Here is a 19,697-nt window from a genome sequence, read left to right as displayed (position 1 = left end):
CATGTCAATATATCTAGGATCAAAAGAAAATATAAATCAACTAGGAAAAGAAAGTTAAGGATATAAAATATTAACTTTCCATCTTTCTTAAAATGCTTTTTTAATTGATTTATTTTAAAAAATTATAAGTCTAAGTGTGAGTATCTGTACACTTGGTCCATGCTTGAGGAAGGCAGATGGGACTTCTGGAGACCCTGGAATTGAAGTTGGAAATGGTTTTGAGCTGTCATCTTGGTGCTAAGAACAAACTCTGGGTTCTATGCAAGGCCATTAATTGCTCTTAATAGCTGTGCCATGCCTCTAACACTCAGGTTGGGGTTCTTGATCATGAAGGTCAACCTGTATTGGTGAGTAAGGTGTGCAAGTTTCTGAGTGTCTGATGCTTTAGATATGAATATTTGCATGGGACAGCTATTCTTTTTCTCAATGTTCAAGAGTCCTTTGATTCTTGAAAGCTGCTGTGACTTTATAGATTAAATAAATGACAAACTTTAAGGAGGACTGTCTTAACTCAGGCTAGAGGTCTCCCTACTTACCCTTACACTTCCTGGTGGTTTGAATGATAATGGGCCCACAGACCCATATATTTGCATGTTTATGTCCCAATGATGAACTATTTGGGGAGGTTAGGAGGTATGGCCTTGGAGGAGATGTATCATTGGGACGTGAGCTTTGAAGTTTCAGATTCCAATGCTCTATATGCATGTACACCTGTGTGCCAGAAGAAGGAATTATATCCCAGTATAGATGCTGGTGAGCCACCATGTGGTTGCTGGGAATTGAACTCAGAGCCTATGGAAGAGCAGAGAGTGCTTAAACAAAAACAAAAACAAACACAAAAACAAAAACAAAAACAAACAACCCCCCCCCCAAAAACAACAATGCTGAGCCAGGCCAGAATTCAGGGTGTCCTAGGGAAGAATTGGGTGATGGAAGGATCTGAAGAGGACAGGAGCTCCACAAGCAGAACAACAGAGCCAACAAATCTGGGCCAAGGGGGCAACTACAGAGACTGATGTTCCAATCAAGGAACATACATGGAGAGGACCTAGACCACCTGCTCAGATGTAGTCAATAGACAGCACAGTCTCCATTTGAGACCCAAAATATGTGGTGTGAAGGGGCTGCCTTTGACATGGACCCTGTTGCCCACTCATTGATCACTTCCCACTGATGGGGCAGCCATGCAAGCCCACAGAGGAAGAGGAGGCAGACAATCCTGGTGAGAATTGTTAGGCTTGGGTCAGATGTTAGGAGAAGAGGGCTCCCTCTTTCTGAAGCCTAGGGAAAAGGGTAGAGGAGGAAAGAGGGAGTGAGGATAGGAACAGGAGAAGTGAGGACACTATAATCTGGATGTATCATGAATAAAATAAAATAAACAAACTTAATAAAAAATATTCAAATGCCAGTGACCAGACAGAACTGAGTCTTTGTGTTGGTTTCTCTGTTTCTGTCTGTCTCTGTCTATATCTGTCTCTGTGTCTGTTTCTGTCTCTAACTCTCTGTCTCTGTATCCCTTTTTCTCTCTATTTCTGTTTCTGTCTCACTGTCTGTCTGTCTGTCTTTGTATTTCTCTTTCTCTGTGTCTGTCTCTGTCTCTCACTTTCTGTGTCTCTATCTCGCTACTTGATCTTGTCATTCAGGATCAAAAGCTTTCAGCTATGCTCAAAACTATGACATGTCATCATGGCAGACACTGTAAAACTAAAAGCAAGATCCCAATTAAATTCTTTATGGTCATAGAGTTGCCTTGGTCATAGTGGTGCTTTACAGGTATAAAACAGTAAGTAATATACTCACTAAGCATGTATCTGTACATATAACATATACTCAAGACATCTGTTATAATGAAAAAAAATCACATGCCAATAATACATGACTTTGTTAATGGCCACTCATCAGAAACATATGACACTCTTTTTTAACTAAGATTCTTGGAAACAGAAACTGTCATCCCTGGCTTGTGTGATTTCAGCTGTCCAGATTGTAGCCATGCAGGGCTACTCTAGCCTTCTTTTCTAGCAGGGTGTCTGCTTTGTCCCTTTTTACACACAGCTCCTGAGACTTACACTGGTTTTTACCTGTTATATGGCATCATTCTCCCTGTAAACCAATGAGCAGCTGGTAGAATCTTGAGGTTTCCATGGTTCTGAGTAAACAAAAAACTTGCACAGCTGGTGAGATGACTCAGTGGTTAAGAGCACTGACTGCTCTTCCAGAGGTCCTGAGTTCAATTCCCAGCAACCACATGGTGGCTCACAACCATCTGTAACAGGATCTCATTCCCTCTTCTGGTCTGCGGATGTATATGTAGGCAGAGTACTGTATACATAATAATAAATAAATATTTTTTTTAAAGCTTGCCTTAGTGTCCAGTATCTCTGATCCTGGACACACGTGACTTCTTCTTGTGAAACCCAAGCCTTTATCTCATCCCTAGATCCTGATCCTATACCTTTGCTGGTACTCCTTTTTCAACAATGTCAGGTAGGAAGAGGAACATTAATGTTTCTTTATTTGAACACCTCCCTAAATTGGGAAGCATCAAATTTCTGTGGGATTAAGGGGAAAGAACTGAAGGACAATGGTGTCCTATGAGGTGTTGGTTCTGATGTTTCATAGGGTTGTGACTTTGGATTGAGCATTTATTCACCTGCTCAATAAATGTATCTTCACTTTTCTAGGTGATATAACAAGCTGCCATGGTCTAGGCACCTTCAGGAATTTAGTCTTTAGGAGCTCAGTACAGAAAAGGAAACCAGATCTGGGATAGTTTTGACTGAAACAGAGAGAACAGGATATGTAGGCAGGAGAACTGAGTGCCAAGATGCTTCTCTCCATGCAGTTTTCCATAATAGTACATGAGAGTTGGTGCTGTTTTACAGTAGTGTTGAGTTCTGAAGTGATACAATAATATATCAGCCACTGTTCATTCAACAGCTGAGATTGGCTGACATTTTTCAGCTAGGCAGATGTTTCTTCCTCCTCTGTGACTGCACATGTGCGTTTTCTGATGCTCTTGGTCAAGGAAAATATTATTTCCCTGGAACAGCAGAACTGTTAGTTACAGTCAAGTATACAGGAGCAGCTGTGCTCTCTCTGGGCCTATGAACTGGGTCAACCTTACAGATGGAGGAGGTTGTCACCCGTTTTTACTAAACAATTTAGAGATAGACAGCCCTGACCAACATTCCAAACAAACTCTTAATGGGATTAGTCAGGGCATGGTGGCATACCCCTGTAGTCTCAGCCCTTGGGGGCCAGAGGCAGGGTATTCAAGAAGACCATGCCAGTCTCTAACCAGACAGTGACTACAAGGACAGACTGAGTGTATAAGACCATTGAATTTATAAGACCATACATCGAGAAATAAATTAAAACCAATGAGTGTTTAAAATCAGCATTCCTAATGTTTGGATTGTTCTGTCCACTTAAGAGACTAAGAGAGAAGAGAGGAGCACCGTAAGGAGGCTGGTGCTCTGGGAAAGCCATTTTGTGACTATTTTTTAAAAAAAGATCAGGCTACTTGGATTAGTTGTGAGTGATGAAAATAGAAAGATGAAACAGGAGTGGTTAAGGAGAGAAAGTAGAATGGCAAAAGAAGAGAGAGCATAGAATGTGGAGGTGTTAACCATGGTTAAAAAAAAAAAAGGAAGCTTGAGGACAAATGCTGAAGGGAATGAAAAGATTTTATTGAAAAATAAATTTAAAGAGAGACCCCAAGTAGAAACTGCTTAGCACTGGGCAGACAGAAGAGAATTTAGTGAAAATATGGGGAAGTTAATAGACCAGGAAGTAAACTGAGGCTAACATGGAGTGTGACTAGCAGGACTAGCTTATCAGGAAAGACAAGTGTTACTCTACTGAGCCCTTGAATAATGGTGATGCTTGACAATCATGAAAATAGACATTGTATAAATGTGTGCAGTAGTACATCTAGGCTGAATGTCTGGCCTCAAGGGTGAAATGTCAGCACCCAGGTTGCTGAAGCAGAAACATTGGTGCTCGTTCCTGGCAATTCTAGGACGATTTGTGAATTATAAACCAGCTCTGGCCACAAAGTCAAAATTATTCCTGAAAAAAAAAAAGATTACTTCTGGGGACACATGCTGCTGAAGCGGCTCAATGGGCTGAGTGACAGTGCTGGGGACTTTATTCTGCTCTAAGCTATGAAGAACACATGAATTGTAGGAATAGTGGTGACCCCATGTCTCTTCAATATTGGCTTTCAAGATGAAGCTGCTGTTCCATACTCACAGTCATTTTCTTCACTAGACACAATACAAATGTTGTAACTGTATGGGATTATAGGGCTATGGAGAACAGACAGGGCCCAATGCAAGACAGCTCTGCAACTCTAATTTATTAGAATATTTTCCAGGAAGTCTTGGGTAGGGCTACCAGTGTAACTTTATGATACCATTCTACATCCTAACCAACCAACAACTGAATGGTCTTGAGATACTTATGATGCCAACAAAATTACTTTCCTGTAGTTTCCAATATCTTTGATCCTTGATGTGTGGGGTTTTATTTGTTTGTTCACTTCTGACCCCTGAGAGTACTCATATCCCTCTATCTGATTGTCATAACTGTGTTCATATTACCATCATAACAATTTTTGTGGAGAAAGAAATTTAAATATTTCTTCCATACAATTTCCCCATATACATATTAAGAAGTCAAATTGGTGTGTAAGTACTGAATTAGGATCTGGAAACCTAACATCAGTCTTGGCCTTGACATATCTGGGCTTATGGTGTTGGACAGAGAGTTTCCTCTCTCACTAAGTGGATGTTCACAGTCCACAGTGGAATAGCTGACCTGTTGGGCTCTGGGGTCCCTGTAATATTGAATGTTTAGGGGAGAACAGTGTAGACAAAGCACTCAGGCCATTCCTGGGAGCTCTTTCACAGAAGCAGAGACAGAGCTGGGGGTGTAGGCAGGAGCAGTGAGACAAGATGCATCGCTGTGGCAGCTATCCTCCACTCAGTAACACATTAACCTTTGAGTGTCAGTTCTGTATAGCAGTAGTGTTGGGATGTGAAAGTCACTGGCTACCAAATTTGCCAGATCTTCAAGAACAGGGCTGCCTTGACTGACCAGGCTGCATAGGGAGCTGTGTCCTACTTAGGGCTCAGAGTATAACCCTACTGGACATAGGGTTTACAGTTAGAACTGGGCCTTTCGAACAGAGAAAGGGGACCATGTTTCATATCTAGGACAAGGAGCAACTGTGTTCCCTGCTGTGGTCCTCCCAAAACCTCTCTAACTCTAGTGTTAGTGCTAGGACTCCTTTATCATGAGCACCAACAGAGCACCTGGAGGCTGAGGTAGCTAGGTCACCACTTGTTCATGTCTAGCACCTTTTGTTGCATAATGTGTTCCTGGAAAGCATGTCTAACATATAAAACTCTGCCCTCTTTAAGAGAATATATTCTTCATGGAAAAAGTCAGTCCAATTTTATTGATTATTTTGGATTTTTCACACAATTCACATTACACTTGTTTTCCAATGCTCCCAGATCCACCTTTCCACTATTGTGCCACACCCATAAAATTAAAAATTACATAAAGTTAAATTTGTGCTGTTCATATATTCATTGTAGTGCAGTTACACTCTCAGTTTTATTCTCTTATAGATAACTGAGTCTTTCTCCAATGTGACCCCCAGCGTAGAACCATCATTCACAAAGAGCTAAACTTCAGCACCTTTGTCACAACTTTTCAGGACTGTCTTCAAAGGCTCCTTGTCTAGACTATTTATTTTGGTGTGGAAGACCACGGACTTCTACATGTTTTCTGGTGAAGCAAGGGTCAGTAACACTACCATGGCCTCCAGCTATGACACAAACCATGGAGTTTGTTTTGAGGAGGCCCTATTCAGAAGATGAACCCTTATACATCTCCAATAGTGCAAGCTCCAGCAGTGCTAGTTTCACTTCTCTCTGCTCCATGCAAGGGGCTACATGCTTTACAATAGCCACATGTAATATTAAATATCTAGGAGTAACTAAACAAGCAAGTGAAAGTCTTAGATGAAAAAAACTTCAAGTCTCTGAAAAAGGAAAGTGAAGATGATATCAGAAGATGGAAATCTCTTCCTTGTTCATGGATCAAGAGAATTAACAAAGTACAAATGGCCATCTTACTAAAAGCAATTTACAGATTCAATGCAATCCCTATCAAAATACCTACACAATTTTTAAAGACATTGAAAGTTCAATTGTCAACTTCATATGGAAAACAAAAAACCTAGAATAGATAAAACAATCCTGTACAATAAAATATCCTCCAGAGAAATCTCCATACCTGATCTCAAGCTGTACTATAGAGCAACAGTAATTAAAACAGCATGGTCCTGACATAGCAATAGACTGGTTGATCAATGGAATCAAATTGACAACCCAGAAATAAATCCATATACCTATGGAGACTTTTTTTTTTACATAGAAGCCAAAGCCATATAATGGAAAAAGGATATCATCTTCAACAAATTGTGCTGGTGTACCTGGATGTCTATAAGTAGAAAATGGAAGTAGATCCATATTTATCACCATGCACAAAATACAAGTCCAAGTGGATTAAATATCTCAACATATAACCAGAGACACTAAATCTGTTAGAAGAAAAAGTGGGGGAAGAGCATTAACTTGTTGGCACAGGAGACAACTTCCTGAACAGAACACCAACAGTCCAGGCTCTAAGGTCTATATATAATAAATGGGACTTTATGAGGCTGAGAAGCTTCTGTAAGGCAGAAGACACTGTCAACAGAACAAAATGACAGTCTGCATACTGGGGAAAGATCGTCTCCAACCCTACATCTGATAAAGGTCTAATATCCAAAATATACAAAGAACTTAAGAAATTAAACACCACCAAACCAAATAACCCAATTAAGCAATAGGCTCAGAGCTAAAAAGACAGTTCTCAAAAGAGAAATATTGAATGGCTGAGAAACACTTAAATGTTCAATGTCCTTAGTTATCAGAGAAATGCAAATCAAAATGACTCTGAGATTTCATCTTATATCCATCAAATATTCAAGTTACAGCACATGCTGGCAAGGATGTGAAGAAAGGGGAACACTCCTCCATTGCTACTGGGAGTGCAAACTTGTACAACCACTTTGGAAACCAATCTGGCACTTTCTCAGAAAATTTGGAATAGGGACACCCCAAGACCAGCTATTCCACTCCTTGGAATATACCTGAATGATATTCTACCACATATCAAGGACGTTCGCTCAACTATGTTCATAACAGCCTTAGTCGTAATAACCAGAATCTGGAAACAACCAAGACGTCTCTCAGTGGAAGAATGGATAAAGAATCTGTCATACATTTACACTGTGGAATGCTACTCAGCGATTGAAAAAGGAAATATTTAAATTTACAGCCAGAAGAATGGAACTAGAAACGATCATCCTAAGTGAGTTAACCCATATCCAGAAAAGACATACATGGTATAGACTCACTTATAATTGGACGCTAGCCCAACACAGATGTCCTCTGAGAGTCTTCATTCAGCTGGGGATTAGGACAGATGCTGGTATTTGCTATTGGGACTCTAGGTGAGAGTGGTATTGGAGAATGGGGAGATAGGAGGACCCAGAGTGTCCAGGAGCCCTACAAGAAGACCATCAAGACCAGTAGGAGCCTGCACAAACTGCTGCACCAACCAAGTATAAGGTGCATGCAGTAACCTAGACTCCACTATTCAGATCTAACCAAAGGACAGCACATTCTCCATAGTTGTGTAAAGAGTGGGGACTGACTCTGACATGAACTCTGATGACCCCTATTTGACCACTTCACCTTGGTGGGTAGGCCTGGTGGCACTTAAGAGGAAGGGGAATCAGGCTATCCTTATGAGTCTGATAGGTTGTGATCATGTGGTGGGAAGGAGATCCCCTTCTGTCACAGGTCTACAGAAAGGAAATAGGGTAAAAGGGGGGGGGGAGAGAATTGAAAGATACAAGTGAGGGAATAACAATTGGGATGTGATCTGAATAATAAAATTTAATTTAAAAAGAAAGAAAGAAAAGAGTATTAGGTAAGTCTGAAGTGGACAAATCGTGGTGCAATTTTCAATTTAGTCACATGGCCCTGGAAGACTGGATGCTTTTGGTTTAGTCGATTTCTGCAGTATATCTAGTAGCTAATCCCCAGTTTCTTATATTTTGTTCTGTTAGCACTTACGGAGCTACCGTGGTGGTTCTTCCCCTGTCCAGTGTAGGGACCCCTGGCCTTTATTTTCACTAGTATTTACATTCAGCATTATTGTATGAATTTTCCTTATGGTGTGAAAAGCATGTTTGCTTTTCAGTTTTTAATCTTTAGTGTCTAGTTTATTTTTGCTTAAATCTTAGATGATGACTAGCTAGTGTGACTGGAAGCATGATGGAAATGCCAGTTATTTTCATAATTTTGGATTTGCTGTTGTTTTGAAAATATCTGCTGTACTACAGAGACAGGCAGTCTAGATGCATGCATCTTTTTCTTCACACTCAAATATTCAATTTTTCAGATCAGAGGGAACAGACATACCTTTAGGTGTGTTCTCTGTTTAGGTTTATCAGGAATTAGTGCTATCTTAGGGCAGAAGTTACTTTTCATACATTTTGTCTTTTAAATGTTGCCTGAGGATTTTGTTAATACTTGCATGCTGGAGTGCACTCAGCTGGGACCACTTCTCCTCACACTTTTTGCAGAGAGATGCTCTGATTGTGTCGATGTGTACTCTTGTCATCTATATTCCTTACTTGTTGCTCTTGGGAAATTTTCTGCTGATGAGAAGATGGGAAGTTAATTTTATTTTCTTTATTCTCTTCCTTCTTTACCTGGGGTAGTTGTGTTTTAAAATGACAGTAACTTTACAAGACAAGGGTTATGAATACAGAGAAAGCAAAAAAATTATTTGTAAGTAACAGTTAAATTTGTCAATATCTATGCTTAGTTACATAGTTCACTAGGCTATCATTAAGAACAACATTAGGTTGGAGCCTATGACTTTCATATTTTATATTTCAGTGCTATTTACCAGATAGTGCTTACTATGGTGAATAAAAATTGTAACAGAGAATAATACTAGCCAGACATGCTTCAGTGAACACTCAGTGACAATATCTTCAGGTTGTTCCATGAGGTCTGAGGCACTCAGAGTCTTGAAAGGCATAAGAGAATTGGTAACAGGGAAAACATAGCCTTAATTATGAAATAATATTGTTCCCAAAATACAGATTTGCAGATATAATGAACTTATAACTAAAAATCTGACACACATATAATAGGAATAGTCATGATATACTCACTGTTTTTTGTCTTCATTTCTGAGTTTTTAGATATTTTCTGTAATGGAAAAATAAAGAATTAACTTTTTTGGTTTTGTTCTGAAATTAAGTTATTTTTCCTGGGCAGGAGGCATGATATCAAAACTACTCTATTTTTTAGTAGCCAGGGGGTATCAACACATAAAAATTGAAGAAAAAATTAACAATGAAATATCTTCAAATATGCTTATCTATTCATATATTACTAGAACATTAATCAACAAGAAGTAAAAATATTTATGCTAGCTTCAAATTGAAGAAAATCATGACCTAAGAATCTTGGCCTTGCCATTGTGTTTTGGAGTAAACTTAATTCACTTTGTTTTAACATTTCTAAACCTCTATAAGACGATTGATTATTAACATTAGTAGCCACACTTTCATCAACCTTTTTCTCCTTTCATGTAAAAAGGATCATTGTTTTCCATTTATATATTCCTTTAAATAATAAACACTGAACTAATTACTAGTTCATCGCAACTGTGAAACTTCTTTAGTAACCTATTTGTCCACTACTCACAAACAAAAATCATTACAACACAACTTATAATTTATACACACACTCACTTTCAGGTTCCAGGTAACACAACTCTAACAGCTCATGATTATGAAGTAGCATTGAAATGAATATGTACCTTCTAAACAACATTCTTCTAATATTTCTAATCCTAGAATATGACACAAGTGGCATCAGTATATACTATTTAAAAAAACATATTAAAAACTAAAATGTAACTATATACTATGAATCATCACTTCCAAAGCTGAGGACAAATTGGAGAAAACACACATAGTGTTTAACTGAATGAAGACTTTTTAACAATCTTAGTGGAACCAGATAGAAAACACAGTGCAAACTCTTTATAATTCAAATGTTGGTGCACAGATTACAAATGGTGAAATATCCACAATTTCTTTTTTAGTCTAATACAGAGAGAAAGAAGGAAACAGAAGACATGCTTTTGTAATATAATCCTTAAGTAGGAGTGCCCAAGGGAAGATAAACCGTACCTGTATTTATGCTGGAGGTGAAACACCTGAGAAATCCATGGATGACTAAAATAACTGAACACATAAAATATATTCAGGTCTATTATCAAGTCATGTTTTAAAATCATTCTAAAGTGCATTTATTCATGCAAACCATCCTTGTCCAGACATCAAATATATTCTATGAAAAAAAAAACTGGAGCCGTTCTTTTACTCAGTATGTGTCTTTCACTCCATCTTCTCATTTGGCTACCACTACCTTCAAGGACTTACTGCTCACTTGGAACTTATCCAAGTTCCACATCTATAAAATGGTTTCCCCTAAAAAGCTTTCCACACAAAACTGAGAGAAGTGGACTACTTTGCATTTTAACAAAATTTATAAGAAAAATACGTTTCACAAACTAGTATTTTACTCGACAGAAATACTATCACTGTCCTCTATTGCAGGCCCAGGAATATCACGGTCAGGTTCATTAGGGATCCTTTAGAACAAAAACATTCAGTAATTGGTGGGCTTGTTTATTTCGGAAACTCTGGTGAAATATCTATTACCTATATATTAAGTGACATTTCTGGATTTATGTAATTCAAAGTTGACAGACAGGTCTTTTAAAGATTTTGGTTGGCTTTTTGAGTTTTACATTTCTCAATCTATAAAACATTCAAGAAAGACTAATTTATAATTCTATTTTCTTAAAAATTCAGCAGCTTAAGAAGTCTCTAAGATGATAAGAGTACATGCTGCCCTCACACAATGACCTAAGTTTGAATTGTCAACATACACATAAAAAACTTGCTGTGTACTTGTAACCCAAGTACTGTGGATAGCAGAGACATGGGGATCATGGAGACTTGTTGACTTCAATTCTAGATTCAGGTTCAGTGAGACACCTTACATTAACTGGACAAAATAGAGAGTGAGAGAATAAGACCCCAATATTCTCCTCTTACCTTCAAATGTGCACACAGGAATATGCATATCACATGCTCCCTCTGTCTGTCTCTGTCTCTGTCTTTCTCTCTCTTTCACACACACACACACACACACACACACACACACATACAAGAGAGAGAGAGAGAGACAGAGACACAGAGAGACAGAGACTTTTGCCTGTACAAATTGTCTCTCTGAACATTTGGCCTGATAATTTCCCTTACAAGTACATTCTTTTGGTAGCTGAACTGAATTAAATCCACTGCCTGAAACAAGCAAGAAATTTGGGTGTATCTTTCTCCAATGGCTAACTGAGATTGAAGACAAAGTGCTATATGTCCTATCCATTGTCCACACCTAGGTAAAGATTAATTGATTTGCTTATATAAGTACCACAAGCAGAACATTTGCTACAACGACCTTTTTAAGTGATGTGTGTTTGCATGTGTGTGTGTATATGTGTGTATGTGTGTGACAGAGTGAGTGTGTGTGTAAGAGAGTTTGTGTGTGTGCATGTGTGAGTGTGAAAGAGTGTTTCTGTCTGTCTGTCCGTCCGTCTGTCTATCTGTCTGTCTGTCTGTCTGTCTCTCTCTCTCTCTCTCTCTCTCTCTGTCTCTTTCTCTCTCTCTCTCTCCCTCTCTGTGTATGTGTGTATTTGTGTGTGTGTGTGTGTGTGTGTGTGTGTGTGTGTGTGTGTGTGTGTGTTTGTAGGACAGTGGACTTCAGTGTTCTTCCTCCTTGGATACAGCCCACCACACAAGAGTGTCTCACTGAAATAGGAGACAAATCCATCCTTCAAGGTTTTTTTTTTCAGCAAGCCATAAACTGATAATGACTTTAAAAACCTCCTCAGTGATGGATAGAGAAGCATGTACAATCATGACTGGGTTTTTATTTGTGTTCTGGGATCAAACCTTCCATTTATAGACACTGAACTTCATTAACAGGGCTCTCCATATCCCTAAACTGATACTTTTCAAGAGATACCTTGACATTTTCAGATCCTCCAATTAGGCAGTCAGTCTAAGCTGAAGCAGCATTTTCAGGACTCTTCAACTAATAGTTTTAATGTGTCGTGATTATTTAATATCTCTATATCTGAAATTTGATATTATCACTGCCAAATCTTCCAAATGTCCCATTGTTTTTTTTTACTTTCCTAAAACCCTCAGTACTAACCACACTAATGTGCTTCAATCCTCACTATCCACTGTAAACTAATTCCCATCTTCTTTTGCTAGGTTAATTCATTAAGTCCTCACTCATCCTTTTCCATGGGCCTTACTAAGGTCGTCTTCCTCTTTATTACTAAACACTCACTACCACTGTTACAACTAAGAGTCTAGAGTACAAATTCCACCTCTGACACTTGCTTTCATGTGTTTGAAATTCAGGCCCCCACAACAGAACAGTTATTTGGGCAGGAAGCTAAACACAATAAGGACTAACAGTTACTTTGCTACATTTCTAAGATTCCTTAAAATCTTGAAATTCTGGATGATTTTAATACGTCTACAAAAGAACATCAATACTTATGCTTTTAAATTTGAAAATAAAATTGAAGAAAAAATCTTTTTAAAATATTAAAAATAAGATATAGGCATAGAAAAAGAAATCAACTAGTATATTAATAATTATTTAAAATATCTTCTAAAACTGGAGTTAGTACAGGATGCCTTTAATATCAGCACTAGAAAGCAAAATAAAGTATATCTGAATGACTTTGAAGCCCCCCTGAGCTACAAAACAAATTTTAGCCCATTCGGGGATATTTAGTGATCCTCCCCTATCTTTCTCCCTCTCTCCCATCCCCTCCTTCCTTCTCTCCTTTTCTCCCCTCTCCTCTCCCTCACCACCTCATCTCTCTCTTTCTCAAAACTAAATAAAAACCAAAACAATCCTTTAAGCAAATGTAAGTAACATTCGCAGGTGGTGATCCACATGTGGATTCTCTTCATTCATCTAAAAAGGTCATCGGATTCTGCTCTGTAAAAGCTGTCGATGTCTGCCACAGCTGAGAGATGCCTTAAAACTTTCAGTGATGAAAATGAGCTGGGAAATCCAATTGTAGGTGTCAAAATTGCTCACATAGGCTGATGGGTAATATAATCTAGCTTCCCAAGGAAACTCTGTATCTGGGGCAAATCATACAATTTAAATTTATGAACTGATATGATGTAAATTTGCACCTTTGACATGAGGTCAGTAAATACATGTCATGAATCAATCTGTACAGAATGGAAAGAGATCCAATGTAAAGTCAGGATTGTGGAATAAATACTCAAACTCTTGAGATAAATTTTCTCATTAGTTCTAAAGAACTTGTACGTACATATGTACAAACATACATATTTTGTAAACTGGCTGCGGTTTCCCTAAGACACAGAAAACATTGAATATATACTATTCCATCTATCTCAAAGTACATTGAACAATAACACATCCTTATGCTTGGACTTATCAATTACTTCATATACTTTCAAAATATACACTCGTACCTGTGTATAGACTTCTCTTCAGTATTGTTATCCACTTCTAAAATAAATGAAAAATGTTTTTATAACAACTAAGTAGGCTGCCTAAAGACCTTTTCTGACCTCTGTTTCTTCAGATTTAATCCCTCAGTCTCATCGTTAGTGCTACGACAGAACACCAGCTTCAGTATCTCTTCCACCTGTCCACATGTCCTGTAGATCCCATAGATCATCCACTCCTAACTTCCCATCTTATACTTATTGCTGTACCACAGCTCCCAACTCAGTCATGCATCTCCTGCTCAAACAGAAATTATACGTAGCAGTAAACTAGGTAGGTTGCCCAAAAAAGTTCATCTCTCTCTCTCTCTCTCTCTCTCTCTCTCTCTCTCTCTCTCTCTCTCTCTCTCTCTCTCTCTCCTTCCCCTCTCTCTCCATCTATCTATCCTCACATGGACACAATCATTCAGATTCATCCTTAGAACAGCAGCAATGGATCATTAACTGCATACTGCATACTCCCTTGTTTCTGCCCACATCATCTATGGGTACCATATACCATCCTCCTTACTAGCTTCTCTCTCCTTCATTACATTCCAGCCTCTAACATCATCAGTCATTTCCTGTGAGTAAACCAGATGAGATGTCCAGTTTAAAAAAAATATCAACACAAAGCCGTCATACTTTACCAAAATCTAGGGAGTAAACAGAAACCAGGGAACAAAGCACACATGCAACATAGACAAGTCCAGAAATCAGCACATAGATATATACTCATCCCAACTCCAGATGCCTAGATGGCAATATAAAAACACAATCAATAACATCCAGAGTAAATTATCTTCACAAGAGACCACCCATAGTCCAAGATAGCTGAAGAACAAGATAAAGACTTTGAAACAAATATATGAAAATGGAAGAGGTCCTTAAAGAGGACATGAATAAATCCCTTAAAGAAATCCAAGAAAATGGAACAAAAATTGGAAAAGATGAATAATTAATTCCCTTGAAAAGCCAGCAGGGATAAAAACAAACAACTGAAGGAAACAAAATGATTCAAGATCTCAAAATCAAAATGAAGGATTTCTGGATATTAAAATTCTAAGAATTGCAACAGAAGTTACAGAAGCAAGCTTTACCAATAGAATATGAGAGAAAATAGATAATCTCAGACATTAAAGATACAATATAAGATATGGAAACAACAGTCAGAAATATTAAATCTAATATTCCTGACATAAAACATCCAAGAAATCTAAGACATTAAGAAAAGACCAAACCTAAGAATCATAGAAGTAGAGGAAGGAGAAGCATCCCAGTGTGTATTCATAGAAAATATTTTGAACAAAATAATGCAAGAAAATTTTAATATGAACAAGGAGATGCCTATAAATGGTTGAAATATACAGAATAAAGAAAAATAATACAATCTTCAAGGGGAAAATACTAAATAATATATAATGTACACCTTGATTATCAATGGAGTCTCTGAAAGCAAGAAAGGCATGGACAGATGTCTTACAGACTCTAAGATGCAACAGATGCCAGCCTAGACTTCTATATCCAGCAAAACTTTCACTAGATGGAGAAAATAAGATATTCCATGATAAAGCCAAATTTAATTAATATCTACAAATCCAGCCATACAGAAGATGCTAGAAGAAAAACTCCAACCCTAAGAGGTTAACTTCACCCCTGAAAACAAGGGAATAAAAAACTTACACCAGTAATAATATCACAACTAATACCTTCTCCACCACCACCACAAATAACACCTAAAAGTATCAGTAAACATTGAGCTTTGATATTTCTCCATATCAGTGGCCTCAATTCCCTAATTAAAAAAAGAAATATATTTTAAAAAGAGCTACTTTTATCAATAAGACCTACTTACCAAAATTAAATCAAGATAGGATAAACATTGAAAATAGAATCATAAAACTTAATGAAATAGAAGCAACTGTTTAAAGTCTCCCAGACAAAACAAGTCCAGGACAGGTGGTTTTTGTGCATAATTCTACAAGATGTTCAAAGAAGAGTTAATGCTTTTACTCCTCAAACTATTCTACAAAATAGAAATAGAAAGAACATCCTCCAATTACCCTGATACCCAAACCAAACAAAGATTCCACAAAGAAAGAGAAGTACTGACCAATTTTCTCTATAAACATAGATGCAAAATATATTCAATACAATACTTGCAAACCAAATCCAAGAACACATGAAAAAAAATCATACTATGAAATCAAGTAGGCTTCAACAGAGAGTTGCAGGAATCTTTGAACATATGAAAATCAGTAAATGAAATCCATTACATAGACAATCTGACAGAAAAACCCATATGATCATCTTATGAAATGTAATAATTTTTCTGACAAAAGTCCAACACACCTTTGTGATAAAGGTCCTGGAAAGCTGGGCGTGGTGGTGCACGCCTTTAATCCCAGCACTTGGGAGGCAGAGGCAGGTGGATCTCTGTGAGTTTGAGGCCAGCCTGGTCTACAAAGCAAGTCCAAGACAGCCAAGGCTAACACAGAAAAAAAGGTCCTGGAGAATGTAGGGATACAAGGAACATACCTAAACAAATAAAGTCATTTTACAGCAAGCCTATAGACAACATTAGATTAAATTGAGAAAAACCCAAAGCACATACACTAAAATAAAAAACAGCACACGTTTGTGAACTCTCCATACCTATTTAATAAAGTACTTGAAGTTGTAGCTAGAGCAAAAAAACAGAAACAAAAACAAAAACAAACAACAAAAACAAAAACAAACAAACAAATACCAGCTGAAAGAGACCATGGGGATAAAAATCAGAAAGGAAAAAGTTAAAGTATTCTTATTGCAGACGGTATGAAAAAATACATCAGTGACTCTATATAAATTCCAGAGTAGAATTCTTATACCTCATAAACATTCTCAGGGACATGACTGGTTACAAAATTAACTAAAAACATCCTTAGCCCTCCTATATTCAAATGACAAATGAACTGAGAAAGAAATCAGGAAAATAACATTTTTCACACTACCCACAAATAATATAAAATATTTTGGGGCAACTCTAACTAAGCAAGTTTAAGGACATCTCTGATAATAATTTCAAGTCTTTTAAGAAATAAATTGAAGAAGATAACAGAATGAGGAAAGATCTAACATACTCTTGGATCAGTAGGCTTAACATAAGTTAAAAAAAATCTAAAGATTCAATGCATTTCTCATCAAAATTCCAATACAATTCTCTATATATCTTGAAATGATAATACGCAATTTTATATGGAAAAAGAAGAAAATCAGGGTAGCTTGGATAGCTAAAACCACCCTGTACTATAAAAGAATTTCAAGATGTATAACTGTACCTAACTTTCAAGACACTACAGACCTACAGTAGTAAAAAGCACGTGGTGGGGGCTGGAGAGATGGCTCAGTGGTTAAGAGCACTGCCTGCTCTTCCAAAGGACCCGGGTTCAATTCCCAGCACCCACATAGTAGCTCACAACTGTCTGTAACTCCAAGATTCTGACACCCTCACACCAACACACATAAATTAAAAAAATTAAATAAAATACTTTAAAAAAAAAAGAAAAAAAAGCACGTGGTATTGGAATAAACGCAGACACACTGATAAATGAAACTGAACTGAACACTCAGATATAAATACAAGCAAACGGGGACATATGAGTATTTGCAAAGAAGAGAGAAACACACACTGGGAAAAAAAAGACAGCATCTTCTAAAAAGATGCCAGTTATGTTGGATGTCTGCATGTAGAAAAATGCAAACACACTCACATTTCTTGAAAAACAACAACTCAAGTCGATTTGGAAGATTCCTCAGTATAATGAAGAGAAAATGTGGGTACCCTATAGTTTTGCCACTGTTAAACCAGAGGACACATATTGCCTAGCAGCTGGATATTTAATTTGATTGGAAATAATTTTTCTTTAAATACAGTTTTAAAATTGAAGTTTCTTCAGGATAACCTCTTTAGAGTCTTAGTTTGGATTAATAAAAGCAGTATAAGAAACAAAATAACGGCCATTTAACTTGCTTCCATTGCCTCCCATGGTAAGAACGAGTGGATGACTGTCTCTTAGTAGTTATTATGCACCTGAACGATATCTTCAAGGAGAAAAGCATGCAACAAAGATGGGGATGGAACAAGAATTCTAAGGATGTAGTATCCAGAAAAAAAAAAACCAACAACAACAACAAAAAACTATTTTTTTTATTTGTTTCTAGATATAAACCATCATTGAGTGAGTCAAGCTTTCACTGTGTGCTAACGGCCTGCTCTCCACAAAGGAAGAACAGCAAATCTTGTTTATTCCATTTACACTATGTCAAACTACAGTGTAAAGTCATTTCCCTTCCCTATGCCCATGTCAAAGCATTTGTCCTACCATGGAATGGATTGAGGATGTGTCTCAATATACAGCTTACACTCAGCATGTAACCCAATAATATTATGCTGAAATAATGTGAAAGAAAGTCACCACATTACAGTACTCCTGACCTTTTTTAACCCCACCTCTTATGGAAAGAGGGTCTTTCAGATTCATCGCCACTGTTCACTCCCTAATGTGCTTTCCAAATGCAAAGCAGGTCAGCAACATGCTGTGATTGACTTTGCTGAAAGCACAAACTTTGTAGTGTTCCTCTCTCCCTTACACTCTTATCCAGACTCAGTGAGCCAGGATCATAGAGTCAGTGCTGCCTACTACAAAATATTTTCATCTCAAGTTTCTCCTCCTATGGCTATTTTTTTCTCCTTTATTAATTTATTCTTGTACCATCTCAATGGTTATCCCATCCCTTGTATCCTCCCATTCTTCCCTCCCTCCCATTTTCCCCTTATTCCCCTCCCCTATGACTGTTCCTGAGGGGGATTACCTCCCCCTGTATATGTTCATAGGGTATCAAGTCTCTTCTTGGTAACCTGCTGTCCTTCCTCTGAGTGCCACCAGGTCTCCCCCTCCAGGGGACATGGTCAAAGGTGAGGCACCAGAGTATGTGAGAAAGTAATATCCCACTCTCCACTCTACTGTGGAGAGTGTTCTGACCATTGTCTAGATCTGGGTAGGGGTTTAAAATTTACCGCCTGTATTGTCCTTGGCTGGTGCCTTAGTTTGAGCAGGACCCCTGAGCCCAAATCTGCCTATCATAATGTTCTACTTGTAGGCTTCTAGGACCCTCTGGATCCTTCTACTTTGCCTATGGCTATTTTTTTCTAGAAGTTATATCTTGTAACATATAAACCAAGTGTCATCATTTCCTATGCTAATTAATAAAAGTAAAGGAAAAAGGTGCTGGCTATGTAGCCAATGAGAACTCACTTGCCAACAATGCAGAGGCAGCGTTCAATCTCTAGCATTGATATCTGAAATAAGAATCTATAGAAAGGAAAAAAAAACAGATAATCTTAATTACATTTAGTCATAGAAAAATTAGTGAATGTTATTGAAAAATGTGGTTTTGTGAGATAATCACATTTTAGTGACACTGAACTATATAATATTTAGCAAAACATTTGTTTGTTATAAAAACTAAAAAAAAAAGAATGCATTTTCCAACAAACCAACTTACTATTATGTATCTATAGAGGAAATATACTGTGTACTAGGTTACAAATAGTTGCCTTAATACACAAAGATATTACATTTATAAGTGGTTCATGTAAAATGAACAAACATGTTTCAGATAATGGGTTTTGAGATTTGAAGTTTCTTAGAAATAATTTCTTAACTGACTGAATTTTTAAAATGTTAAGAAGCCAAATGAGAAAGACTATAACTGCATTTATATGTGATTATCTGGCCTGCTGTTAACAGGGACAAAAGTATTTACTCTTCTTTAATTTGGGTAGGAACAGTAGAATATTCATTATTAATCTTACCTTTACTGATCTGCTCAGGCTTTTTAAGAATGGGTTTTATCTGTCCTGGAGGTCTTACTTCACTGT

General features: G+C 37.5%; 1 long non-coding RNA gene across 2 annotated transcripts; it reads right to left on the bottom strand.

Annotated features, from left to right (window-relative positions):
- Positions 1-8,667: 8,667 nt before the first annotated feature.
- Positions 8,668-19,697, bottom strand: LOC311608123. 2 transcript variants are annotated; one of them, XR_014782841.1, is made up of 4 exons: positions 19,632-19,697; positions 19,072-19,128; positions 9,317-9,353; positions 8,668-8,791 (listed from the first exon to the last, which is right to left on the bottom strand). It is a non-coding gene; the product is annotated as an uncharacterized lncRNA (long non-coding RNA). The 2 variants fall into 2 exon arrangements; XR_014782842.1 differs by having other exon boundaries at positions 8,674-8,788.

The sequence above is a fragment of the Acomys minous genome (genome assembly GCF_964271855.1).
Source record: "Acomys minous genome assembly, chromosome: 11".
Lineage (NCBI taxonomy): Eukaryota > Metazoa > Chordata > Mammalia > Rodentia > Muridae > Acomys > Acomys minous.
The sequence above is the reverse complement of the archived record's forward strand: the minus strand, read 5'-3'. Positions and strand labels throughout refer to the sequence as shown.